Source organism: Leuresthes tenuis, unplaced genomic scaffold, assembly GCF_036924035.1.
Source record: "Leuresthes tenuis unplaced genomic scaffold, fLeuTen1.0.hap1 SCAF_8, whole genome shotgun sequence".
In the NCBI taxonomy this organism is placed as follows: domain Eukaryota; kingdom Metazoa; phylum Chordata; class Actinopteri; order Atheriniformes; family Atherinopsidae; genus Leuresthes; species Leuresthes tenuis.
The window spans coordinates 28,684,401-28,712,335 of record NW_027325362.1 but is presented as its reverse complement, the minus strand read 5'-3'; positions in this window follow the sequence as shown (position 1 = coordinate 28,712,335).

Sequence of the window (27,935 nt, the reverse complement as noted above, 5' to 3'; positions counted from 1 at the left end):
ACAGCTCTGCTCCCGCTTTTGATTATGTTTGGTTGGATATTCGAACCTTTTCTTAACTGCTTTTTACAAACTTTGGTCGGACGTTCACACCTTCTTGCAGCCGAACACATCCACTTCCACTTTTGATGGTATATATTCGGGCATTCGAACCTTTTCTTACCCGCTTTTTACAAACCGTGGTCGGACTTTCACACCTTCTTGTAGCCAAACAACTCCGCTCCCGCTATTGATTGTGTACAGTCGGGTATTTTAACCTTTTCTTACCCGCTTTTTAAACAACTATGGTCGGACATTTACACCTTCTTACAGCGGAACACCTCCGCTCCCTCTTTTGATGGTCTATGTTCGGGCATTCGAACCTTTTCTTACCCGCTTTTTACAAACTATGGTCGGACATTCAAACCTTCTTGTAGCCGAACACATCCACTCCTGCTTTTGATGATGTATGGTTGGGCATTTTCACCTTTTCTTACCCATTTTTCACTAATTATGGGTGGACATTCACACCTTCTTGCAGCTGAACAACTATGATCATGTGCGGTTTGATATTCGAAAATTTTCTTTCATGTTTTAAAGCAATTATTGATGGACATTCAAATCTTCTTGTAGCCGAACACATCCACTCCTGCTTTTGATGATGTATGGTAACCTTTTCTTAACCGCTTTTTACAAACTATGGTCGGACATTCAAACCTTCTTGTAGCCAAAAACCTCCGCTTCCTCTTTTGATCATACATTGTCGGGCATTCGCACCTTATCTTACCCGCTTTTTACAAACTATAGTCAGACATTCACACCTTGCAGCTGAACCACCTCCGCTCCCTGTTTTGATCATGTATGGTCTGGCAATACTACCTTTTCTTACCCGTTTGTGAGTAATTAATCCCAAAATATTGAGCATAAAATAAGTCTTTATGCTGATGATGTATTACTTTTCCTTCAGAACTCACAGACGTCTCTCAGTCACACGATCACACTCATAAATAAATTCTCAGCACTTTCTGACTACTCTATCAACTGGTCTAAGACCACAGTTCTGTCCATTAACTCTAGGGTCCATAATATAGCTGCGATCACTTTACAGTCAGGAAATATTAGATATTTAGGCATAAACATTTCCTCCAGGCTCTCAGAGCTAACAAAGCTAAATTATGTGCAATTATTAAAGACAGTAGAGGACGATCTCTCGTTGGAAGTCCTTACCTATATCACTTATGGGGAGAGTTACATCCATTAAAATGATGATACTACCAAAAGTTAACTATTTCTTCTCAATGATCTGGTTTAAGTCACTAGATTCATGCATCTCCAAATTTCTGTGGAAAAACAAACCACCACGTCTTAGTTTAAAAACCCTACAGAAGACCAAGGACAGTGGTGGATTAGATTTACCTCATTTTCAGCACTATTCCTTAGACAATAGGTTACAATATATATCAAAATGGTTTAAACCTTGTTGTTGTCACAGTTCCCAGAGACGTTGTAATCGTTGAGGATTCTATATTCACCCCCTCATTAGAGGCACGTAATGCAGATTGATGACACTGAATCTTCTTCTCTGTTCATTGCTGGCATCATTCCCAGCATCGTAAGTGTTCGTGGCATTGTTAGCCTCTTCTTCTGGATCTTGATATCGAGAATCCTTTTGTATTTCTGGTTTGTCAGTCCTCTGTCTTCGTTCACCGGAGTCTTTGTCTTTTTGTCCTTGAGTTTGGTGATTTTTTCTTCTTTTGATGCCTTGACACAATGTGACAGGTGATACCACGTGGGAGATCCTGTAACTTGGATTGCTGTCCCTGTGCTGCGAAATGGCTGTGCTGCTCAAATGGTCTCTCCTTCATCATGGTTACATGCTGCCATTCCGACATCTCGCCATTCCGACATGGGTCTCCAATTGTCGGAATGGCGACACTTAATTTTTTATCAAACGTCCCACCATTCCGACACTTTTTTCCTCCTATGGTCGGAATGGCGGTAGGTTTTTTTTTTTTTTTTAACATTCCGACAGTTCCTTTTAATAGCCTATTTTTTACCCAAAACATTTTGCACTAATGATATGCCGGCGCAAATACGCCCTAAAGTTTGGCGCACAAGCTTTGCACATGCAGAGGCCACAGCCTCGCAAACAAACTTTAATAATCTATTATCAAAATCCCCTGAATTTCAAATATAAAAATACAGATATTAATGTAACTCTGGCGAGACTGAAACTGATTAAGCAGAAATACAGTGTCAGTGAGCTGTCACAGCAGCCAGCTGGAGCGGAGCTCTCCACAGAGCCCATGCGTCTTTTGCACGCTGTCATCATATGCAAAAGTAATAATTGCAATTACAGATATCACGGCTACTGCACAGGACACAGTTGCGAGCACTCTGCCTTGCCTTGCCAATAGGAGAAGAGAGAAATGACAGCATAGAACGTATAAAACACAACAAAATGCAGTAAAAACGTTTATTCATGTTATTCACGTGATTTATGAGTACTCACTCCAATTTTGGGAAGCGCGGATGGGTTTTGCGCATTTGGCACAAACACACAGCCGCAACGGTTGTAGCTTTATACAGCCTGTTGATATCTTAAGGACCTAACTGGTCACACCTGGGAGTAAATGTCATGTAGAGATTGTTTTTACATGACATTACAGCTGAACATATAGCTTTCATCCACAAACCAACGTGGGAGAGCCCGAAGACGCATGTGCCAGATGCACATAGGCATGCGTAAAACCAATTTTGACCACTTCATACTGTTTATTTGCTTTCTTTTAGTTAACTTTCGTTTCTTTTGGATTCTTGTGCGTGTTATGGAGCCGTTTTGGTCCATGTTTGTAAGCCTTTTTTTCCTGGATTAAATTTTCGGAAGTTGAAACAAGTGGCATTGGAGTGTGTGATTGAAAACCACCGCGGACTGCTTCTCCTCCTCCAGTTGCCGAGACTTTGTGTTTTTAATAACGCTTGTCTATAAACATGTGTTAAACATATAAATTGCATGAACAGAAAGAAGGGACTTACCTGTTGAGTAACACACATTTCCTTATACGGAAAGCCTTGTCGGAATGGTGGGACATTTGAACGTCAGAATAGCGGGATGTCGCAATGGTGGGATGTCGGAATGGTGGGACGTTTGCATGTCGGAATGGTGGTATGTCGGAATGGTGGTATGTCGGAATGGTGGGATGTCGGAATAGCGGGATGTCGGAATGGCGGGATTTCGGAATGGGTGTTGCCACCCCCTTCATCATATACACAGTTATTTATACATCACCTTCCACCATGAAGCGTTGTCCCTTTCTGTTTCTCTCTTTGTTCTTAAAATGCTGTTATGCATGTCTAAACCAATCCATTAAATTAGATCATTTTGGCAGTAAAGCGATCTACAATGTGCTTGGTCGCAAAGCTGCTCATCTGTGGTAAACAGCTCTTCTGAAAGGCATTCTTCAATTGATTTCACTAATTCTATGTAATAATTTTGTGATTTCCTACAAAACTACACTTCTTCTCCCATCTGTCTGAGTATTTAATATTGTCTGGGTCCCGTTAAAACATGTATTTTTCCCATCTAATTCCTTGTTTGCTTTAAAACAAGTATTCCCCATTTCTATCCCTTCAGTAGCCAACCAGTTTGTATGGAGTACACTGGAGCAACTTGACTGATCAGTAAAACACTGCTTTTGTTGTCACCGCAAGGCTTCCCCCGTCGGTTGTTTCACTGAGACACTACTGAGTAACTATAACTCAACACAGTTTATACACATAACATTCATATACATACTAACAAACAAACAAACAATTATTTATCGTAATTTTCTCATCTCTGCTTGAACGTACACCCAGGTAAATATTCCTGTAGTCTTCTCATACCGACTATGGACCCATTCATTGTTTAACTTCACTGTTTTGCAAATCCTAATTGAATATTACACATTGACATTGAACTTTACTTGATAAGCAGGTCTTCATTGCATTCAGCAGCCTATATGTGAGCATCTATGTGTAAGCTGTTCTTCTTTGCATTTATCAGCAGCAAGCAATTCTTCATTGCACATGCATATGAAAATAGTAAAACAATTCCAATGCGTTAGCGAAACCTTCTATATCAGGAGTGTCCATCATGATGCTGGGAATAGAACCTCTTTCCCAGAATAGTTCAACCTTCATTACTCAACTGATCATAACTCCGCAATGAGCACATTTCAAAGTATCATTCCTCTACATATATTCAAAAATCTATGTGTAAATGTTTAATATTTCTTATATTTGTTGATGTCATTCTGTGTGCATGTGGCCTAAACCCAATCTCTGTGTGGCAATTTTAATTTAAACAAGTTGAACTCTGCCTCTGATCATTTAAAAAAGGTGTGTACCAATATCAACCTTTCTCAGGTAATTACAGATCCTACAAAACCAAAGAGATCCTTCAAGGTTGTCCCTGATTGGCTCAATCTTAACAAATCAAAGGTAGAAAATCCGCAGTATCTGAACTTGGTGTTAGTTATCACTGCTCAATAGCCTGTATCAGAATTGCAAAAATGAAAACATTAGGTCCACGCTTGGTATCCAGATCCTGAAACATCTCCATGAGCAGGCTTTTTTTTAACTGATCTGTTGAATAGTTATATGACACTGTTAAAATCCCAGATGAAGATCTAGCACTTGACCATTTTTGTAAATCTTCTAATTCCATAGTTGATAAACATGCCCCTTTTAAAAAGTATAGAACTTAGAACAGGTCTATCCCTGGCTTTCGGCTGAACTGTCTTCTTTACTTTTTTTTCCCCTTGTCCTGTTCAGCATTATGTCAGAAGAATTTTAGTCTGAATACCTTTGATGCCAAACAGATTTGTTTTGCCAAGGGAAGTTTTATAAATGTAAAGCTCCCCTTGATGCCAATTTATTTATTTCTGTTTACAATATATGACATGAACTGAACTGAACCGGACCGGGGGACAAGGAAAGAAGAAGAGGAAAGAAGAGGAAACAGAACAAAAATAGAAACAAAAACCAGACAACCAGCTGCTACACCTGTAAAAAACAAAACAGACAACAATCCATGGCCTATGAGGGGAATCCAGCCTTAGCGCCACCAGGAGCACCTGAAAGCAGACAAGCAGAGAAAAAACAAACACACAAACAAACAAAAACAAGCACAAGAAGCGGCAATCGCATACAACACAGCTGTGGATATAGATGACCTGAGACGACATGATAATACATCAACTGCTTAGTGACCATGCTACTGGACTAATGAATGTGTGTGTGTGTGTGTGAGAACATGCAACACCCATGGCACAGGACCTACATGATAACCGTGCTTAGTTATGAGTGTATAAGCGTACAGGGCCACAATCCACAGCCCCCCCCCCAAGCAATCAGAAGCAGGCAGAGAGGGCCACAAGACCCAGGCCACCAGCAGCCCCCACAGAGCACAGAACCCAGGCAGCCCACCGCAGGGGCAACCACGCATCCACCCAGAAGACTGCAGAGGAAGCCCCCGGAAAGAGCCCCCATAAGCATAGGGCAGAGGCACTCCGGGAACCAGGGGCAACAGCCCACCGACCCCGCTAGGCCCCAGCCGCCCAGACATGGGCCGTGCACTGGACCTGGGCCCCAGGAGCCCGAGCGCCCCCAAACCCCCCGGCAGAGGCCCCACCCAATACCCAGGAGGGCCAAGCGCCCCAGACAGCCACAAAGTGGGTCAGCGCCTGCCCCAGCGCCCCTGGCCAAGTGCCCTGGGAGTCAAGACGTGCCCACAGGTAGGTGAAGTCGCGAGCAGTGGGGAGAGGCAACGCTGATGCCCCATCGGGAGAAACACAGGCAGGCCAGGCGACAGCAAGTCCCAGATCCAGGCCCAATCATTACCACACACACTTTCACGTCCCATACATCCACACATCCACACATCCTACCTCCCTCGACTCTGCTGGGGTGTAGTGCAGCGGGCACACCAGGAGGCCAGCAACCCCCCAGCCACCACAGACCCCGAACCAGCAGAACAATTAATTAATCCTCCTGGCCCCTCCTGCCCCGAGCAGACACCAGGAAGCAGGGGTGTGCGAAGAAGACCCCTCCCCTCACCCTTCTGGCTCTTCAATATTTTCTAATAGTGAGCAATTAAAATTGAGGGGCAGCCAAACTTGTAGAACTGGGAGCGCGGCACTCTGGGCAGCCTACATACCCAAAGAGCCCCGCCCACCAGATGCCACTCAGTGTAACCACCCCCCAAGACCTAATGTGTGTGTGTGAGTGTGTTTGATAAGTACTAATGTCTAAGGTGTAATTAAAACAGGGGCAGGGAACTGCAGAGTGCAACCAAAGGGGACCACCTACGTGGCCCCATCCACTGCACCCCACCGAACACACACGCCCCCAAAACCCTTCATGTGTGAGTGTGTGCTGTGTACAGGAGCCAGAAGGGAGAGGGGTATGGGGATATATAACGGGGGAGCTACTCTCCCCCAGAGAGGGCAGCCAGGGACTGGCTGCAATAGGCATCCCCGCTACCTGGGAGCCAACAATGGGCAGGAGGGCCTGATGTCCACCAGGCTCGGGGCCTGCAGCGACCATATTCCGGGAGCTACTGTACCCCCAGAAGGTACCCATCCCGCCCCACCCCACTCAACCCAACCCCACCCAGGAGGACCTCTACAAAAAACAAACAAACAACATCAAAAAACAAACAAACAAACCACCCGGTCACACCAGTCGCAGCAGCCCGGGCCTGAGACCCACCATCACCCAGCAACCCACCACCACCACTATGTGATAAAACTAATCAGAGGGGACCAGAGAGAATGAAATTCAGCCAATTGATGTTTTGAGGAGGCAGACATTGTTTCCATGCTAATATAATCTAAAAGAAAATTTCTAAACTGGTTAATACACAGATTGTTCTTCGCTTTCCAGTTCATGAGAATAGTTTTCTTTGCGATACATAACACTGTGACAACCATGTGTGCTGAGTTAATTTCCATGTTGATGTTGTCTAAGTCACCCAGTATGCACAGTGTGCGGCATGCAGGGATGCTACACTTTAGCCATGTTGATAGGTCCTCACAGACTTCAAGCCAGAACTTCTGGACAGGCGCAGAAAAACCACAAAGCGTGTGCATAATCATCAGGTGTGTTATCTGTGCAATGTGAGCAGATGTTTGAGTGTGTTAGACCCATCCTGAACATCCTTTGTCCTGTATAGTGTGTTCTATGAAGGATTTTGTATTGTATGAGCTGTAAATTAGGATTTCGAGTCTTTATGAAGGTGTTCAAACATATTTGTGGTTAGAAGCTATGACCAGAACTGATGGATAAATCTGCCTCCCATTTTGAGGATGGAAGAGACATTGTGTCATCTATCTTAGACAATAATTTATATATTTTTGATAGTAGTTTTGGGGTACAGATGCTTAGAAATTCTGCTACCCTAGTCGGGGGTTGTAAGTCTGGTTGGTGGAGGATATATCCATCCATCCATCCATCATCTGCCGCTTATCCGGGGGTCGGGTCGCGGGGGCAGCAGCTTGAGCAGAGAAACCCAGACGTCTCTGTCCCCGGCCACTTCCTCCAGCTCTTCCGGGGGGACCCCGAGGCGTTCCCAGGCCAGCCGAGAGACATAGTCTCTCCAACGTGTCCTGGGTCTCCCCCGGGGTCTCCTCCCAGTGGGACGTGCCCGGAACACCTCCCCAGGGAGGCGCCCAGGGGGCATCCTAACCAGATGCCCGAGCCACCTCATCTGACTCCTCTCAATGCGGAGGAGCAGCGGTTCTACTCCGAGCCCCTCCCGGATGACTGAGCTTCTCACCCTATCTCTAAGGGAGAGCCCAGACACCCTGCGGAGGAAACCCATTTCGGCCGCTTGTATTCGCGATCTTGTTCTTTCGGTCACTACCCACAACTCGTGACCATAGGTGAGGATGGGAACATAGATTGACCAGTAAGTACGCAGAGCCTGCAACACTGCAGGCGCCGCACCGATCCGCCCGTCAATCTCCCGCTCCATTCGTCCGTCACTCGTGAACAAGACCCCAAGATACTTGAACTCCTCCTCTTGGGGAAGGATCTCATTCCCGACCCGGAGAGAGCATTCCACCCTTTTCTGGCTGAGAACCATAGTCTCGGATTTGGAGGTGCTGATTCTCATCCCAGCCGCTTCACACTCGGCTGCGAATCACTCCAGTGAGAGCTGAAGGTCACGGCCTGACGACGCTAATAGAACCACATCATCTGCAAAAAGCAGAGACCCGATTCTGAGGTCGCCAAATGGGACACCCTCAACGCCCTGGCTCCGCCTAGAAATTCTGTCCATAAAAGTTAGGAACAGAATCGGTGACAAAGGGCAGCCCTGACGGAGTCCAACTCTCAACAGAAACGTATCCGACTTACTGCCGGCAATGCGGACCAAACTCTGGCACCGGTCATACAGAGACCGAACGGCCCCTATCAAGGGGTCCGGCACTCCATATTCCCGGAGCACCCCCCACAGGACTCCACGAGGGACACGGTCGAACGCTTTCTCCAAGTCCACAAAACACATGTAGACTGGTTGGGCGAACTCCCATGCACCCTCCAGGATCCTGCCGAGGGTATAGAGCTGGTCCACTGTTCCACGGCCAGGACGAAAGCCACACTGCATCTCCTGAATCCGAGGCTCGATTATCCGACGGATCCTCCTCTCCGATACCCCCGAATAGACCTTACCAGGGAGACTGAGGAGTGTGATACCCCTATAGTTGGAACACACCCTCCGGTCCCCCTTTTTAAAGAGGGGGACCACCACCCCAATCTGCCAGTCCAGAGGCACTGTCCCCGATGTCCACGCGATACTGCAGAGGCGTGTCAGCCAAGACAGCCCTACAACATCCAGAGCCTTGAGAAACTCCGGACGGACCTCATCCACCCCCGGGGCCTTGCCACCGAGGAGCTTTTTAACCACCTCGGCAACCTCAGCCCCAGAAATGGGTGGCCCCGTCTCCGAGCTCTCCGACTCTGCCTCTTCCGAGCACGTGTTGGTAGGATTGAGGAGTTCCTCGAAGTACTCCCCCCACCGACTCACAACATCCCTAGTTGAGGTCAGCAAAGCCCCGTCCCCACTGTAAACAGTGTTGACTGTGAGCCGCTTCCCCCCCCCTGAGACGCCGGATGGTGGACCAGAATCTTTTCGAGGCCGTCCGGAAATCGTTCTCCATGGTCTTGCCGAACTCCTCCCAGGCCCGAGTTTTTGCCTCACAACCGCCGAAGCCGTGGCCCGTCTGGCCCGTCGGTACCTATCAGCTTCTTCCAGGGTCCCACTGGCCAAAAAGGCCCGATAGGACTCCTTCTTCAGCTTGACGGCTTCCCTCACCACTGGTGTCCACCAGCAGGTTTGAGGGTTGCCGCCACGACAGGCACCGACCACCTTACGGCCACAACTCCGACCAGCTGCCTCGGCAATGGAGTCACGGAACATGGCCCATTCGGACTCAATGTCCCCCACCTCAAATATGGTTGAAGCTCTGCCAGAGGTGGGAGTTAAAGCTCCTTCTGACGGGGGATTCTGACAAACGCTCCCAGCAGACCCTCACAATACGTATGGGCCTGCCAGGTCTGATCGGCATCCTCCCCCACCAGCGGAGCCAACTCACCACCAGGTGGTGATCAGTTGACAGCTCCGCCCCTCTCTTCACCCGAGTGTCCAGGACATACGGCCGCAAGTCCGATGATACAACCACAAAGTCGATCATCGAACTGCGGCCAAGGGTGTCCTGGTGCCAAGTGCACATATGGACACCCTTATGCCTGAACATGGTGTTCGTTATGGACAGTCTATGACTGGCACAGAAGTCCAACAACATAACACCACTCTGATTCAGATCGGGGGGGCCGTTCCTCCCAATCACACCCCTCCAGGTCTCACTCTCATTGCCCACGTGAGCATTGAAGTCCCCCAGCAGAATGAGGGAGTCTCCGGTAGGAGCATTCTCCAGTGCCTCCCCCAGAGACTCCAAAAAGGGTAGGTACTCTGAACTGCTGTTTGGCGCATAGGCACAAAAAACAGTCAGGACTCGTCCCCCCACCCAAAGGCGGAGGGAGGCTACCCTCTCGTTCACTGGGGTAAACCCCAATGTACTGGCACACAGCCGGGGGGCAATAAGTATGCCCACACCTGCTCTGCGCCTCTCACCACGGGCAACTCCAGAGTGGAAGAGAGTCCAACCCCTCTCAAGAGTACTGGTTCCAGATCCCAAGCCGTGCGTCGAGGTGAGTCCGACTATATCTAACGGTCTGATGAAGTTTCAACAATAAACAACAAACTTTGTATTATGAGAAAGAACCAGACTCATTCTTCAGGAATCCGAAAATAAGCTCTATTTTACGAGTTATGCACAAATTCGGATTCTCCTATAAAACGAATTCCTTAACTCAAACCATGTTAAGACTGCTTTGTCCTTCATATTTATTCATGTCTAATCAAGTTTCAATGATAAACAACGTTGTACTTTGTAGAATGAGAAAGAACTTCTTCAGCAATAAGCATCTCTCGACAAATGACGAAATACAGATTTTGCTATAAAATTAATTGCTATCAGCCTGACTTAAAACTGTTTGTCTTCCTTATTTATCCACTTCAAATCAAGTTTCAACAACTAAAAAAATTTTGTAGTTTGAGAAAGAACAACTTAATCTTGAGCAATCAGTATAAAAAGAGGGTAAGCAAAGGTGCGAATGTCAAACCATACATGATCAAAACAGGGAGCGGAGGTGTTTGGCTGAGACAAGGTGTGAATGTCCACCCATAATTAATGAAAAGCGGGCAACAAGTAGGTTCGAATGCCCAACCATACATCATCAAAAGCAGGAGTGGATATGTTCGGCTAAAAGAAGGTTTGAACGTCTGACCATAGTTTGTAAAAAGCGGGTAAGAAAAGGTTCGAATGCCCGAACATACACCATCAAAGGAGGGAGCGGAGGTGTTCCGCTGTAAGAAGGTGTGAATGTCCGACCATAGTTGGTAAAAAACGGGTAAGAAAAGGTTAAAATACCCGACTGTACACAATCAGTAGCGGGTACGGAGTTGTTCGGCTACTAAAAGGTGTGAAAGTCCGACCATGGTTTGTAAAAAGCGGATAAGAAAAGGTGCGAATGCCCGAAAATGTATGATCAAAAGAGGGAGCGGAGGTGTTTGGCTGCAAGAAGGTGTGAATGTACACCCATAATTACTGAAAAATGGGTAAGAAAAGGTGCGAATGCCCAACTATACATAATCAAAAGCAGGAGTGGATGTGTTCGGCTCCAAGAAGGGTTGAATGTCTGACCATAGTTTGTAAAAAGCAGGTAAGAAAAGGTTTGACTGCCCGAACATACACCATCAAAAGAGGGAGCGGAGGTGTTCCGCTGTAAGAAGGTGTGAATGTCCGACCATAGTTGGTAAAAAGCGGGTAAGAAAAGGTTAAAATACCCGACTGTACACAATCAATAGCGGGAGCGGAGTTGTTCGGCTACTAAAAGATGTGAAAGTCCGACTATGGTTTGTAAAAAGCGGGTAAGAAAAGGTGATAATGCCCGACAATGTATGATCAAAAGAGGGAGTGGAGGTTTTCGGCTGTAAGAAGGTCTGAATGTCCAACTATAATTTGTAAAAACCGGGTAAGAAAAGGCTTGAAAGCCCGACTATACACCATCATAAGCGGGAGAGGAGGTGTTCAGCTGTAAGAAGGTGTGAATGTCCACCCATAATTACTGAAAAATGGGTAAGAAAAGGTGCGAATGCCCAAACATACATCATCAAAAGCAGGAGTGGATGTGTTGGGCTACAAGAAGGTTTGAAAGTTCGACCATGGTTTGTAAAAAACGGGTAAGAAAAGGTGCGAATGCCTGACAATACACCATCAAAAGCGGGAGCGGAGGTGTTCCGCTGTAAGACGGTGTGAATGTCCGACCATAGTTGGTAAAAAGCGGGTAAGAAAAGGTTAAAATACCCGACTGTACACAATCAATAGCGGGAGCGGAGTTGTTCGGCTACAAGAAGGTGTGAAAGTCCAACCATGGTTTGTAAAAAGCTGCTAAGAAAAGGTTCGAATGTCCGAATATATACCATCAAAAGCGGAAGCGGAGGTGTTCGGCTGCAAGAAGGTGTGAACGTCCGACCAAAGTTTGTAAAAAGCAGTTAAGAAAAGGTTCGAATATCCAACCAAACATAATCAAAAGCGGGAGCAGAGCTGTTCGACTGCAAGTAGGTGTGAATGTCAGACCATAATTACTCACAAACGGGTAAGAAAAGGTAGTATTGCCAGACCATACATGATCAAAACAGGGAGCTGAGGTGGTTCAGCACCAAGGTGTGAATGTCTGACTATAGTTTGTAAAAAGCGGGTAAGCTGCGAATGACCGACTAAATATCAACAAAAGGTCTTCAGATGCAAGTGGGTGTGAATATCCCACCATACAAGTATGGTGGAGAGGAAGCTGTGAACAGCCGACCATAGTTTGCAAAAATCGGGTGAGACAAGGTGCGAATGTCCAACCATACATGATCAAAACAGGGAGCGGAGGTGTTTGGCTGTGACAAGGTGTGAATGTCCACCCAAAATTAATGAAAAGCGGGCAAAAAGTAGGTTTGAATGCCCAAGCATACATCATCAAAAGAAGGAGTGGATGTGTTCGGCTACAAGAAGGTTTGAATGTCCGAGCATAGTTTGTAAAAAGCGGGTAAGAAAAGGTTCGAATGCCCAAACATACACCATCAAAAGAGGGAGCGGAGGTGTTCCGCTGTAAGAAGGTGTGAATGTCCGACCATAGTTGGTAAAAAGTGGGTAAGAAAAGGTTAAAATACCCGACTGTACACAATCAATAGGGGGAGCGGAGTTGTTCGGCTACAAGAAGGTGTGAAAGTCCAACCATGGTTTGTAAAAAGCTGGTAAGAAAAGGTTCAAATGCCCGAATATATACCATCAAAAGCGGAAGCGGAGGTGTTCGGCTGCAAGAAGGTGTGAACGTCCGACCAAAGTTTGTAAAAAGCAGTTAAGAAAAGGTTCGAATATCCAACCAAACATAATCAAAAGCGGGAGCAGAGCTGTTCGACTGCAAGTAGGTGTGAATGTCCAGCCATAATTACTCACAAACGGGTAAGAAAAGGTAGTATTGCCAGACCATACATGATCAAAACAGGGAGCTGAGGTGGATCAGCACCAAGGTGTGAATGTCTGACTATAGTTTGTAAAAAGCGGGTACGATAAGGTGCGAATGCCCGACAATGTATTATCAAAAGAGGGAGCAGAGGTTTTCGGCTACAAGAAGGTTTGAATGTCCGACCATAGTTTGTAAAAAGCGGGTAAGAAAAGGTTCAAATGCCTGACTATACACCATCAAAAGCGGGAGCGGAGATGTTCCGCTGTAAGACGGTGTGAATGTCCGACCATAGTTGGTAAAAAGCGGGTAAGAAAAGGTTAAAATACCCGACTGTACATAATCAATAGCGGGAGCGGAGTTGTTCGGCTAAAAGAAGGTGTGAAAGTCCAACCATGGTTTGTAAAAAGCTGGTAAGGAAAGGTTCGAATGCCCGAATATATACCATCAAAAGTGGAAGCGGAGGTGTTCGGTTGCAAGAAGGTGTGAACGTCCAACCAAAGTTTGTAAAAAGCAGTTAAGAAAAGGTTCGAATATACAAACAAACATAATCAAAAGCGGGAGCAGAGCTGTTCGACTGCAAGTAGGTGTGAATGTCCAGCCATAATTACTCACAAACGGGTAAGAAAAGGTAGTATTGCCAGACCATACATGATCAAAACAGGGAGCTGAGGTGGTTCAGCACCAAGGTGTGAATGTCTGACTATAGTTTGTAAAAAGCGGGTAAGCTGCGAATGACCGACTAAATATCAACAAAAGGTCTTCGGATGCAAGTGGGTGTGAATATCCCACCATACAAGTATGGTGGAGAGGAAGCCGGGAACAGCCGACCATAGTTTGCAAAAAGCGGGTGAGACAAGGTGCGAATGTCCAACCATACATGATCAAAACAGGGAGCGGAGATGTTTGGCTGTGACAAGGTGTGAATGTCCACCCAAAATTAATGAAAAAAGGGCAAAAAGTAGGTTTGAATGCCCAAGCATACATCATCAAAAGAAGGAGTGGAAGTGTTCGGCTACAAGAAGGTTTGAATGTCCGAGCATAGTTTGTAAAAAGCGGGTAAGAAAAGGTTCGAATGCCCAAAAATACACCATCAAAAGAGGGAGCGGAGGTGTTCCGCTGTAAGAAGGTGTGAATGTCCGACCATAGTTGGTAAAAAGTGGGTAAGAAAAGGTTAAAATACCCGACTGTACACAATCAATAGGGGGAGCGGAGTTGTTCGGCTACAAGAAGGTGTGAAAGTCCAACCATGGTTTGTAAAAAGCTGGTAAGAAAAGGTTCGAATGCCCGAATATATACCATCAAAAGCGGAAGCGGAGGTGTTCGGCTGCAAGAAGGTGTGAACGTCCGACCAAAGTTTGTAAAAAGCAGTTAAGAAAAGGTTCGAATATCCAACCAAACAAAATCAAAAGCGGGAGCAGAGCTGTTCGACTGCAAGTAGGTGTGAATGTCCAGCCATAATTACTCACAAACGTGTAAGAAAAGGTAGTATTGCCAGACCATACATGATCAAAACAGGGAGCTGAGGTGGTTCAGCACCAAGGTGTGAATGTCTGACTATAGTTTGTAAAAAGCGGGTACGATAAGGTGCGAATGCCCGACAATGTATAATCAAAAGAGGGAGCAGAGGTTTTCGGCTACAAGAAGGTTTGAATGTCCGACCATAGTTTGTAAAAAGCGGGTAAGAAAAGGTTCAAATGCCTGACTATACACCATCAAAAGCGGGAGCGGAGATGTTCCGCTGTAAGACGGTGTGAATGTCCGACCATAGTTGGTAAAAAGCGGGTAAGAAAAGGTTAAAATACCCGACTGTACACAATCAATAGCGGGAGCGGAGTTGTTCGGCTACAAGAAGGTGTGAAAGTCCAACCATCGTTTGTAAAAAGCTGGTAAGAAAAGGTTCGAATGCCCGAATATATACCATCAAAAGCGGAAGCGGAGGTGTTCGGCTGCAAGAAGGTGTGAACGTCCGACCAAAGTTGGCAAAAAGCAGTAAAGAAAAGGTTCGAATATCCAAACATAATTAAAAGCGAGAGAGATTGTGTTCAGCTGCAAGTAGATGTGAATATCCAGCCATAATTACTCACAAACGGGTAAGAAAATGTAGTATTGCCAGACCATACATGATCAAAACAGGGAGCGGAGGTGGTTTAGCTACAAAAAGGGGTGAATGTCCAACTAAAGTTCAAATATATTAACAAAAGCGGGAGGAGAGGTCTTCGGATTAGAGTGGTTGAGAATTTCCAACCATAATCTATAAAATGTGGTGAAAAAAAAGGTGTGAAGGAATGAATTTTATAGCAAAATCCGAAATCATGCATAACTCCGCAAAAGGAACGTATTGCTCAACCAAAGGGATGCTTCTTTCTCATTCAGGGTAATATGAGGAACTTTATGCTTGATACATTTTAGACATGGATAACTATGAAGGACAAAGCAATTTTAACTTGGTTTGAGCAAAGCAATTCATTTTATAGGAAAATCCGAAATCGTGCAGGACTCATGAAATTAAGCTTATTCTCGGATTCCTGATCCTTCAGTGTTGCTATTTCTTCTACTGCAAAATACAATGTTGTTCTTTGTAGAAGTAAATCTAGACATTGATAAATATGAAGGACAAAGACGTTTTCACTTGGTTTGAGTGAAGGAATTCATTTTATACATAAAATCCCAAATCATGCAGAACGTATGAAAAGAAGCTTATTCTCGGATTCCTGATCCTTCAGTGTTGCTATTTCTTCTACTGCAAAATACAATGTTGTTCTTTGTTGAAGTCAATCTAGACATTGATAAATATGAAGGACAAAGCAGTTTTAACATAGTTTGAGTAAAGGAATTCATTTTATACATGAAATCCCAAATCATGCAGAACGTATGAAAATAAGCTTATTCTCGGATTCCTGTTCCTTCAGTGTTGCTCTTTCTACTACTGCAAAATACAATGTTGTTCTTTGTTGAAGTAAATCTAGACATTGATAAATATGAAGGACAAAGCAGTTTTCACTTGGTTTGAGTGAAGGAATTAATTTTATACATAAAATCCCAAATCATGCAGAACGTATGAAAATAAGCTTATTCTCGGATTACTGATCCTTCAGTTTTGCTCTTTCTTCTACAGGAAAGTCCAGTGTTGTTCTTTGTTGAAGTCGATCTAGACATTGATAAATATGAAGGACAAAGCAGTTTTAACATAGTTTGAGTAAAGGAATTCATTTTATACATGAAATCCCAAATCATGCAGAACGTATGAAAATAAGCTTATTCTCGGATTCCTGTTCCTTCAAGTGTTGCTCTTTCTACTACTGCAAAATACAATGTTGTTCTTTGTTGAAGTAAATCTAGACATTGATAAATATGAAGGACAAAGCAGTTTTCACTTGGTTTGAGTGAAGGATTTGCAGCTGAAAACCTCCCGCTCCCGCTTTTGATTGTGTATAGTCGGAATTTCGAGCCTTTTCTTACCCGGTTTTTAGAAATTATGGTTGGACATTCAGACCTTGCAGCCGAAGACCTCCACTCCCTCTTTTGATCATACATTGTCGGGCATTCGCACCTTGTCTTACCCGCTTTTTACAAACTATAGTCAGACATTCACACCTTGCAGCTGAACCACCTCAGCTCCCTGTTTTGATCATGTATGGTCTGGCAATACTACCTTTTCTTACCCGTTTGTGAGTAATTATGGCTGGACATTCACACCTACTTGCAGTCGAACAGCTCTGCTCCCGCTTTTGATGGTATATATTCGGGCATTCGAACCTTTTCTTAACTGCTTTTTGCAAACTTTGGTCGGACGTTCACACCTCCGCTCCCGCTTTTGATGGTATATATTCGGGCATTCGAACCTTTTCTTAACTGCTTTTTGCAAACTTTGGTCGGACGTTCACACCTTCTTGCAGCCGAATACCTCCGCTTCCGCTTTTGATGGTATATATTCGGGCATTCGAACCTTTTCGTAGCTGCTTTTTACAAACCATGGTTGAACTTTCACACCTTCTTGTAGCCGAACACCTCCGCTCCCGCTTTTGATGGTGTATAGTCAGGCATTTGAACCTTTTCTTACCCGCTTTTTACAAACTATGGTCGGACATTCAAACCTTCTTGTAGCCGAAAACCTCCGCTCCCTCTTTTGATCATACATTGTTTGGCATTCGCACCTTTTCTTACCCGTTTTTTACAAACCATGGTCGGACTGTCACACATTCTTGTAGCCAAACACATCCGCTCCCGCTATTGATTGTGTACAGTCGGGTATTTTAACCTTTTCTTACCCGTTTTTTACCAACTATGGTGGGACATTCACACCTTCTTACAGCGGAACACCTCCGCTCCCTCTTTTGATGGTGTATGTTTGGGCATTCGAACCTTTTCTTACCCGCTTTTTACAAACTATGCTCGGACATTCAAACCTTCTTGTAGCCGAACACATCCACTCCTGCTTTTGATGATGTATGCTTGGGCATTCAAACCTACTTTTTGCCCGCTTTTCATTAATTTTGGGTGGACATTCACACCTTGTCACAGCCAAACACCTCCACTCCCTGTTGTGATCATGTATGGTTGGACATTCGCACCTTGTCTCACCCGCTTTTTGCAAACTATGGTCGGCTGTTCACAGCTTCCTCTCCACCATACTTGTATGGTGGGATGTTCACACCCAGTTGCATCCGAAGACCTCCGCCCCCACTTTTGTTGATATTTAGTTGGTCATTCGCAGCTTACCCGCTTTTGGCAAACTATGGCCTTCATGCAGCCAAACACCTCTGATCTCGCTTTTGATGATGTAAGGTTGGGCATTCAGACCTTGCTTACCTGCTTTTCACCAAATATAGTCGGACATTCACACCTTCTTGCAGCCGAACACTTCCGCTCCACCTTTTAGTGTTCTATCACACCTTTTTTTTCACCGCATTTTATAGATTATGGTTGGAAATTCTCAACCACTCTCATCCGAAGACCTCTCCTCCCGCTTTTGTTAATATATTTGAACTTTAGTCGGACATTCACTACTTCTTGCAGCTGAACCACCTCCGCTCCCTGTTTTGATCATGTATGGTCTGGCAATACTACCTTTTCTTACCCGTTTGTTAGTAATTATGGCTGGACATTCACACCTACTTGCAGTCGAACACCACCTCTCCCGCTTTTGATGATGTATGGACCGGCATTCTTACCTTTTCTAAAACATTTTTCAGCAATTATGGTCGGAGATTCACACTTACTAACAGCCGAACAACTCCGCTCCCGCATTTGATGGTGTATAGTCGGGCATTCTCACCCTTTCTCATCAGCTTTTTGCAAATTATGATCTGACATTCACACCTGCTTTTGATAATGTATCATTTGGCATTCGCACCTTTTCTTACCCATTTTTCAGTAATTATGGGTGGACATTCACACCTTCTTGCAGCTGAACACCTCCTCTCCCGCTATTGATTGTGTACAGTCGGGTATTTTAACCTTTTCTTACCCGCTTTTTACCAAATATGGTCGGACATTCACACCGTCTTACAGCGGAACACCTCTGCTCCCGCTTTTGATGGTGTATAGTCAGGCATTTGAACCTTTTCTTACCCGCTTTTTACAAACTATGGTCGGACATTCAAACCTTCTTGTAGCCGAAAACCTCCGCTCCCTCTTTTGATTATACATTTTGGGCATTCGCACCTTATTTACAAACTATAGTCAGACATTCACACCTTGCAGCTGAGCCACCTCAGCTCCCTGTTTTGGTAGTGTATGTTCGGGCATTCGAACCTATTCTTACCCCCTTTTTACAAACTATGCTCGGAGATTCACACCTACTCACAGCCGAACAACTCCGCTCCCGCATTTGATGATGTCTTGGCCGGCATTCTAGTCTCTTCTAACACATTTTTCAGCAATTATGGTTGGACATTCACACCTACTCACAGCCGAACACTTCCGCTCCCGCATTTGATTGTGTATAGCCGGGCATTCTCACCCTTTCTCATCAGCTTTTTACAAATTATGATCTGACATTCACACCTACTTGCAGTCGAACTTTCACACCTTCTTGTAGCCGAACACCTCCGCTCCCGCTTTTGATGGTGTATAGTCAGGCATTTGAACCTTTTCTTACCCGCTTTTTACAAACTATGGTCGGACATTCAAACCTTCTTGTAGCCAAAAACCTCCGCTCCCTCTTTTGATCATACATTGTCGGGCATTCGCACCTTATCTTACCCGCTTTTTACAAACTATAGTCAGACATTCACACCTTGCAGCTGAACCACCTCCGCTCCCTGTTTTGATCATGTATGGTCTGGCAATACTACCTTTTCTTACCCGTTTGTGAGTAATTAATCCCAAAATATTGAGCATAAAATAAGTCTTTATGCTGATGATGTATTACTTTTCCTTCAGAACTAACAGACGTCTCTCAGTCACACGATCACACTCATAAATAAATTCTCAGCACTTTCTGACTACTCTATCAACTGGTCTAAGACCACAGTTCTGTCCATTAAATCTAGGGTCCATAATATACCTGCGATCACTTTACAGTCAGGAAATATTAGATATTTAGGCATAAACATTTCCTCCAGGCTCTCAGAGCTAACAAAGCTAAATTATGTGCAATTATTAAAGACAGTAGAGGACGATCTCTCGTTGGAAGTCCTTACCTATATCACTTATGGGGAGAGTTACATCCATTAAAATGATGATACTACCAAAAGTTAACTATTTGTTCTCAATGATCTGGTTTAAGTCACTAGATTCATGCATCTCCAAATTTCTGTGGAAAAACAAACCACCACGTCTTAGTTTAAAAACCCTACAGAAGACCAAGGACAGTGGTGGATTAGATTTACCTCATTTTCAGCACTATTCCTTAGACAATAGGTTACAATATATATCAAAATGGTTTAAACCTTGTTGTTGTCACAGTTCCCAGAGACGTTGTAATCGTTGAGGATTCTATATTCACCCCCTCATTAGAGGCACGTAATGCAGATTGATGACACTGAATCTTCTTCTCTGTTCATTGCTGGCATCATTCCCAGCATCGTAAGTGTTCGTGGCATTGTTAGCCTCTTCTTCTGGATCTTGATATCGAGAATCCTTTTGTATTTCTGGTTTGTCAGTCCTCTGTCTTCGTTCACCGGAGTCTTTGTCTTTTTGTCCTTGAGTTTGGTGATTTTTTCTTCTTTTGATGCCTTGACACAATGTGACAGGTGATACCACGTGGGAGATCCTGTAACTTGGATTGCTGTCCCTGTGCTGCGAAATGGCTGTGCTGCTCAAATGGTCTCTCCTTCATCATGGTTACATGCTGCCATTCCGACATCTCGCCATTCCGACATGGGTCTCCAATTGTCGGAATGGCGACACTTAATTTTTTATCAAACGTCCCACCATTCCGACACTTTTTTCCTCCTATGGTCGGAATGGCGGTATGTTTTTTGTTTTTTTTAACATACCGCCTTTCCGACAGTTCCTTTTAATAGCCTATTTTTTACCCAAAACATTTTGCACTAATGATATGCCGGCGCAAATACGCCCTAAAGTTTGGCGCACAAGCTTTGCACATGCAGAGGCCACAGCCTCGCAAACAAACTTTAATAATCTATTATCTTTTGATAATAGATTATTAAAGTTTAAATAGATTATTAAAGTTCCCCTGAATTTCAAATATAAAAATACAGATATTAATGTAACTCTGGCGAGACTGAAACTGATTAAGCAGAAATACAGTGTCAGTGAGCTGTCACAGCAGCCAGCTGGAGCGGAGCTCTCCACAGAGCCCATGCGTCTTTTGCACGCTGTCATCATATGCAAAAGTAATAATTGCAATTACAGATATCACGGCTACTGCACAGGACACAGTTGCGAGCACTCTGCCTTGCCTTGCCAATAGGAGAAGATAGAAATGACAGCATAGAACGTATAAAACACAACAAAATGCAGTAAAAACGTTTATTCATGTTATTCACGTGATTTATGAGTACTCACTCCAATTTTGGGAAGCGCGGATGGGCTTTGCGCATTTGGCACAAACACACAGCCGCAACGGTTGTAGCTTTATACAGCCTGTTGATATCTTAAGGACCTAACTGGTCACACCTGGGAGTAAATGTCATGTAGAGATTGTTTTTACATGACATTACAGCTGAACATATAGCTTTCATCCACAAACCAACGTGGGAGAGCCCGAAGACGCATGTGCCAGACGCACATAGGCATGCGTAAAACCAATTTTGACCACTTCATACTGTTTATTTGCTTTCTTTTAGTTAACTTTCGTTTCTTTTGGATTCTTGTGCGTGTTATGGAGCCGTTTTGGTCCATGTTTGTAAGCCTTTTTTTCCTGGATTAAATTTTCGGAAGTTGAAACAAGTGGCATTGGAGTGTGTGATTGAAAACCACCGCGGACTGCTTCTCCTCCTCCAGTTGCCGAGACTTTGTGTTTTTAATAACGCTTGTCTATAAACATGTTAAACATATAAATTGCATGAACAGAAAGAAGGGACTCACCTGTTGAGTAACACACATTTATACGGAAAGCCTTGTCGGAATGGTGGGACATTTGAACGTCAGAATAGCGGGATGTCGCAATGGTGGGATGTCGGAATGGTGGGACGTTTGCATGTCGGAATGGTGGTATGTCGGAATGGTGGTATGTCGGAATGGTGGGATGTCGGAATAGCGGGATGTCGGAATGGCGGGATTTCGGAATGGGTGTTGCCACCCCCTTCATCATATACACAGTTATTTATACATCACCTTCCACCATGAAGCGTTGTCCCTTTTTGTTTCTCTCTTTGTTCTTAAAATGCTGTTATGCATGTTTAAACCAATCCATTAAATTAGATCATTTTGGCAGTAAAGCGATCTACAATGTGCTTGGTCGCAAAGCTGCTCATCTGTGGTAAACAGCTCTTCAGAAAGGCATTCTTCAATTGATTTCACTAATTCTATGTAATAATTTTGTGATTTCCTACAAAACTACACTTCTTCTCCCATCTGTCTGAGTATTTAATATTGTCTGGGTCCCGTTAAAACATGTATTTTTCCCATCTAATTCCTTGTTTGCTTTAAAACAAGTATTCCCCATTTTCTATCCCTTCAGTAGCCAACCAGTTTGTATGGAGTACACTGGAGCAACTTGACTGATCAGTAAAACACTGCTTTTGTTGTCACCGCAAGGCTTCCCCCGTCAGTTGTTTCACTGAGACACTACTGAGTAACTATAACTCAACACAGTTTATACACATAACATTCATATACATACTAACAAACAAACAAACAATTATTTATCGCAATTTTCTCATCTCTGTTTGAACGTACACCCAGGTAAATATTCCTGTAGTCTTCTCATACCGACTATGGACCCATTCATTGTTTAACTTCACTGTTTTGCAAATCCTAATTGAATATTACACATTGACATTGAACTTTACTTGATAAGCAGGTCTTCATTGCATTCAGCAGCCTATATGTGAGCATCTATGTGTAAGCTGTTCTTCTTTGCATTTATCAGCAGCAAGCAATTCTTCATTGCACATGCATATGAAAATAGTAAAACAATTCCAATGCGTTAGCGAAACCTTCTATATCAGGAGTGTCCATCATGATGCTGGGAATAGAACCTCTTTCCCAGAATAGTTCAACCTTCATTACTCAACTGATCATAACTCCGCAATGAGCACATTTCAAAGTATCATTCCTCTACATATATTCAAAAATCTATGTGTAAATGTTTAATATTTCTTATATTTGTTGATGTCATTCTGTGTGCATGTGGCCTAAACCCAATCTCTGTGTGGCAATTTTAATTTAAACAAGTTGAACTCTGCCTCTGATCATTTAAAAAAGGTGTGTACCAATATCAACCTTTCTCAGGTAATTACTGATCCTACAAAGAGATCCTTCAAGGTTGTCCCTGATTGGCTCAATCTTAACAAATCAAAGGTAGAAAATCCGCAGTATCTGAACTTGGTGTTAGTTATCACTGCTCAATAGCCTGTATCAGAATTGCAAAAATGAAAACATTAGGTCCACGCTTGGTATCCAGATCCTGAAACATCTCCATGAGCAGGCTTTTTTTTAACTGATCTGTTGAATAGTTATATGACACTGTTAAAATCCCAGATGAAGATCTAGCACTTGACCATTTTTGTAAATCTTCTAATTCCATAGTTGATAAACACGCCCCTTTTAAAAAGTATAGAACTTAGAACAGGTCTATCCCTGGCTTTCGGCAGAACTGTCTTCTTTACATTTTTTTCCCCTTGTCCTGTTCAGCATTATGTCAGAAGAATTGTAGTCTGAATACCTTTGATGCCAAACAGATTTGTTTTGCCAAGGGAAGTTTTATAAATGTAAAGCTCCCCTTGATGCCCATTTATTTATTTCTGTTTACAATATATGACATGAACTGAACTGAACCGGACCGGGGGACAAGGAAAGAAGAAGAGGAAAGAAGAGGAAACAGAACAAAAATAGAAACAAAAACCAGACAACCAGCTGCTACACCTGTAAAAAACAAAACAAACAACAATCCATGGCCTATGAGGGGAATCCAGCCTTAGCGCCACCAGGAGCACCTGAAAGCAGACAAGCAGAGAAAAAACAAACACACAAACAAACAAAAACAAGCACAAGAAGCGGCAATCGCATACAACACAGCTGTGGATATAGATGACCTGAGACGACATGATAATACATCAACTGCTTAGTGACCATGCTACTTGACTAATGAATGTGTGTGTGTGTGTGTGAGAACATGCAACACCCATGGCACAGAACCTACATGATAACCGTGCTTAGTTATGAGTGTATAAGCGTACAGGGCCACAATCCACAGCCCCCCCCAAGCAATCAGAAGCAGGCAGAGAGGGCCACAAGACCCAGGCCACCAGCAGCCCCCACAGAGCACAGAACCCAGGCAGCCCACCACAGGGGCAACCACGCATCCACCCAGAAGACTGCAGAGGAAGCCCCCGGAAAGAGCCCCCATAAGCATAGGGCAGAGGCACTCCGGGAACCAGGGGCAACAGCCCACCGACCCCGCCAGGCCCCAGCCGCCCAGACATGGGCCGTGCACTGGACCTGGGCCCCAGGAGCCCGAGCGCCCCCAAACCCCCCGGCAGAGGCCCCACCCAATACCCAGGAGGGCCAAGCGCCCCAGACAGCCACAAAGTGGGTCAGCGCCTGCCCCAGCGCCCCTGGCCAAGTGCCCTGGGAGTCAAGACGTGCCCACAGGTGGGTGAAGTCGCGAGCAGTGGGGAGAGGCAACGCTGATGCCCCATCGGGAGAAACACAGGCAGGCCAGGCGACAGCAAGTCCCAGATCCAGGCCCAATCATTACCACACACACTTTCACGTCCCATACATCCACACATCCACACATCCTACCTCCCTCGACTCTGCTGGGGTGTAGTGCAGCGGGCACACCAGGAGGCCAGCAACCCCCCAGCCACTACAGACCCCGAACCAGCAGAACAATTAATTAATCCTCCTGGCCCCTCCTGCCCCGAGCAGACACCAGGAAGCAGGGGTGTGCGAAGAAGACCCCTCCCCTCACCCTTCTGGCTCTTCAATATTTTCTAATAGTGAGCAATTAAAATTGAGGGGCAGCCAAACTGGTAGAACTGGGAGCGCGGCACTCTGGGCAGCCTACATACCCAAAGAGCCCCGCCCACCAGATGCCACTCAGTGTAACCACCCCCCAAGACCTAATGTGTGTGTGTGAGTGTGTTTGATAAGTAGTAATGTCTAAGGTGTAATTAAAACAGGGGCAGGGAACTGCAGAGTGCAACCAAAGGGGACCACCTACGTGGCCCCATCCACTACACCCCACCGAACACACACGCCCCCAAAACCCTTCATGTGTGAGTGTGTGCTGTGTACAGGAGCCAGAAGGGAGAGGGGTATGGGGATATATACCGGGGGAGCTACTCTCCCCCAGAGAGGGCAGCCAGGGACTGGCTGCAATAGGCATCCCCGCTACCTGGGACCCAACAATGGGCAGGAGGGCCTGATGTCCACCAGGCTCGGGGCCTGCAGCGACCATATTCCGGGAGCTACTGTACCCCCAGAAGGTACCCATCCCGCCCCACCCCACTCAACCCAACCCCACCCCGGAGGACCTCTACAAAAAACAAACAAACAAACCACCCGGTCACACCAGTCGCAGCAGCCCGGGCCTGAGACCCACCATCACCCAGCAACCCACCACCACCACTATGTGATAAAACTAATCAGAGGGGACCAGAGAGAATGAAATTCAGCCAATTGATGTTTTGAGGAGGCAGACATTGTTTCCATGCTAATATAATCTAAAAGAAAATTTCTAAACTGGTTAATACACAGATTGTTCTTCGCTTTCCAGTTCATGAGAATAGTTTTCTTTGCGATACATAACACTGTGACAACCATGTGTGCTGAGTTAATTTCCATGTTGATGTTGTCTAAGTCACCCAGTATGCACAGTGTGGGGCATGCAGGGATGCTACACTTAAGCCATGTTGATAGGTCCTCACAGACTTCAAGCCAGAACTTCTGGACAGGCGCAGAAAACCACAAAGCATGTGCATAATCATCAGGTGTGTTATCTGTGCAATGTGAGCAGATGTTTGAGTGTGTTAGACCCATCCTGAACATCCTTTGTCCTGTATAGTGTGTTCTATGAAGGATTTTGTATTGTATGAGCTGTAAATTAGGATTTCGAGTCTTTATGAAGGTGTTCAAACATATTTGTGGTTAGAAGCTATGACCAGAACTGATGGATAAATCTGCCTCCCATTTTGAGGATGGAAGAGACATTGTGTCATCTATCTTAGACAATAATTTATATATTTTTGATAGTAGTTTTGGGGTACAGATGCTTAGAAATTCTGCTACCCTAGTCGGGGGTTGTAAGTCTGGTTGGTGGAGGATATATCCATCCATCCATCCATCATCTGCCGCTTATCCGGGGGTCGGGTCGCGGGGGCAGCAGCTTGAGCAGAGAAACCCAGACGTCTCTGTCCCCGGCCACTTCCTCCAGCTCTTCCGGGGGGACCCCGAGGCGTTCCCAGGCCAGCCGAGAGACATAGTCTCTCCAACGTGTCCTGGGTCTCCCCCGGGGTCTCCTCCCAGTGGGACGTGCCCGGAACACCTCCCCAGGGAGGCGCCCAGGGGGCATCCTAACCAGATGCCCGAGCCACCTCATCTGACTCCTCTCAATGCGGAGGAGCAGCGGTTCTACTCCGAGCCCCTCCCGGATGACTGAGCTTCTCACCCTATCTCTAAGGGAGAGCCCAGACACCCTGCGGAGGAAACCCATTTCGGCCGCTTGTATTCGCGATCTTGTTCTTTCGGTCACTACCCACAACTCGTGACCATAGGTGAGGATGGGAACGTAGATTGACCAGTAAGTAGAGAGCTTCGCCTTCTGGCTCAGCTCCCTCTTCACAACGACGGGTCGGTGCAGAGCCTGCAACACTGCAGGTGCCGCACCGATCCGCCCGTCAATCTTCCGCTCCATTCGTCCGTCACTCGTGAACAAGACCTCGAGATACTTGAACTCCTCCTCTTGGGGAAGGATCTCATTCCCGACCCGGAGAGAGCATTCCACCCTTTTCCGGCTGAGAACCATAGTCTCGGATTTGGAGGTGCTGATTCTCATCCCAGCCGCTTCACACTCGGCTGCGAATCACTCCAGTGAGAGCTGAAGGTCGCGGCCTGACGACGCTAACAGAACCACATCATCTGCAAAAAGCAGAGACCCGATTCTGAGGTCGCCAAATGGGACACCCTCAACGCCCTGGCTCCGCCTAGAAATTCTGTCCATAAAAGTTAGGAACAGAATCGGTGACAAAGGGCAGCCCTGACGGAGTCCAACTCTCACCGGAAACGTATCCGACTTACTGCCGGCAATGCGGACCAAACTCTGGCACCGGTCATACAGAGACCGAACGGCCCCTATCAAGGGGTCCGGCACTCCATATTCCCGGAGCACCCCCCACAGGACTCCACGAGGGACACGGTCGAACGCTTTCTCCAAGTCCAGGCCCAATCATTACCACACACACTTTCACGTCCCATACATCCACACATCCACACATCCTACCTCCCTCGACTCTGCTGGGGTGTAGTGCAGCGGGCACACCAGGAGGCCAGCAACCCCCCAGCCACCACAGACCCCGAACCAGCAGAACAATTAATTAATCCTCCTGGCCCCTCCTGCCCCGAGCAGACACCAGGAAGCAGGGGTGTGCGAAGAAGACCCCTCCCCTCACCCTTCTGGCTCTTCAATATTTTCTAATAGTGAGCAATTTAAATTGAGGGGCAGCCAAACTTGTAGAACTGGGAGCGCGGCACTCTGGGCAGCCTACATACCCAAAGAGCCCCGCCCACCAGATGCCACTCAGTGTAACCACCCCCCAAGACCTAATGTGTGTGTGTGAGTGTGTTTGATAAGTAGTAATGTCTAAGGTGTAATTAAAACAGGGGCAGGGAACTGCAGAGTGCAACCAAAGGGGACCACCTACGTGGCCCCATCCACTACACCCCACCGAACACACACGCCCCCAAAACCCTTCATGTGTGAGTGTGTGCTGTGTACAGGAGCCAGAAGGGAGAGGGGTATGGGGATATATACCGGGGGAGCTACTCTCCCCCAGAGAGGGCAGCCAGGGACTGGCTGCAATAGGCATCCCCGCTACCTGGGAGCCAACAATGGGTAGGAGGGCCTGATGTCCACCAGGCTCGGGGCCTGCAGCAACCATATTCCAGGAGCTACTGTACCCCCAGAAGGTACCCATCCCGCCCCACCCCACTCAACCCAACCCCACCCCGGAGGACCTCTACAAAAAACAAACAAACAAACC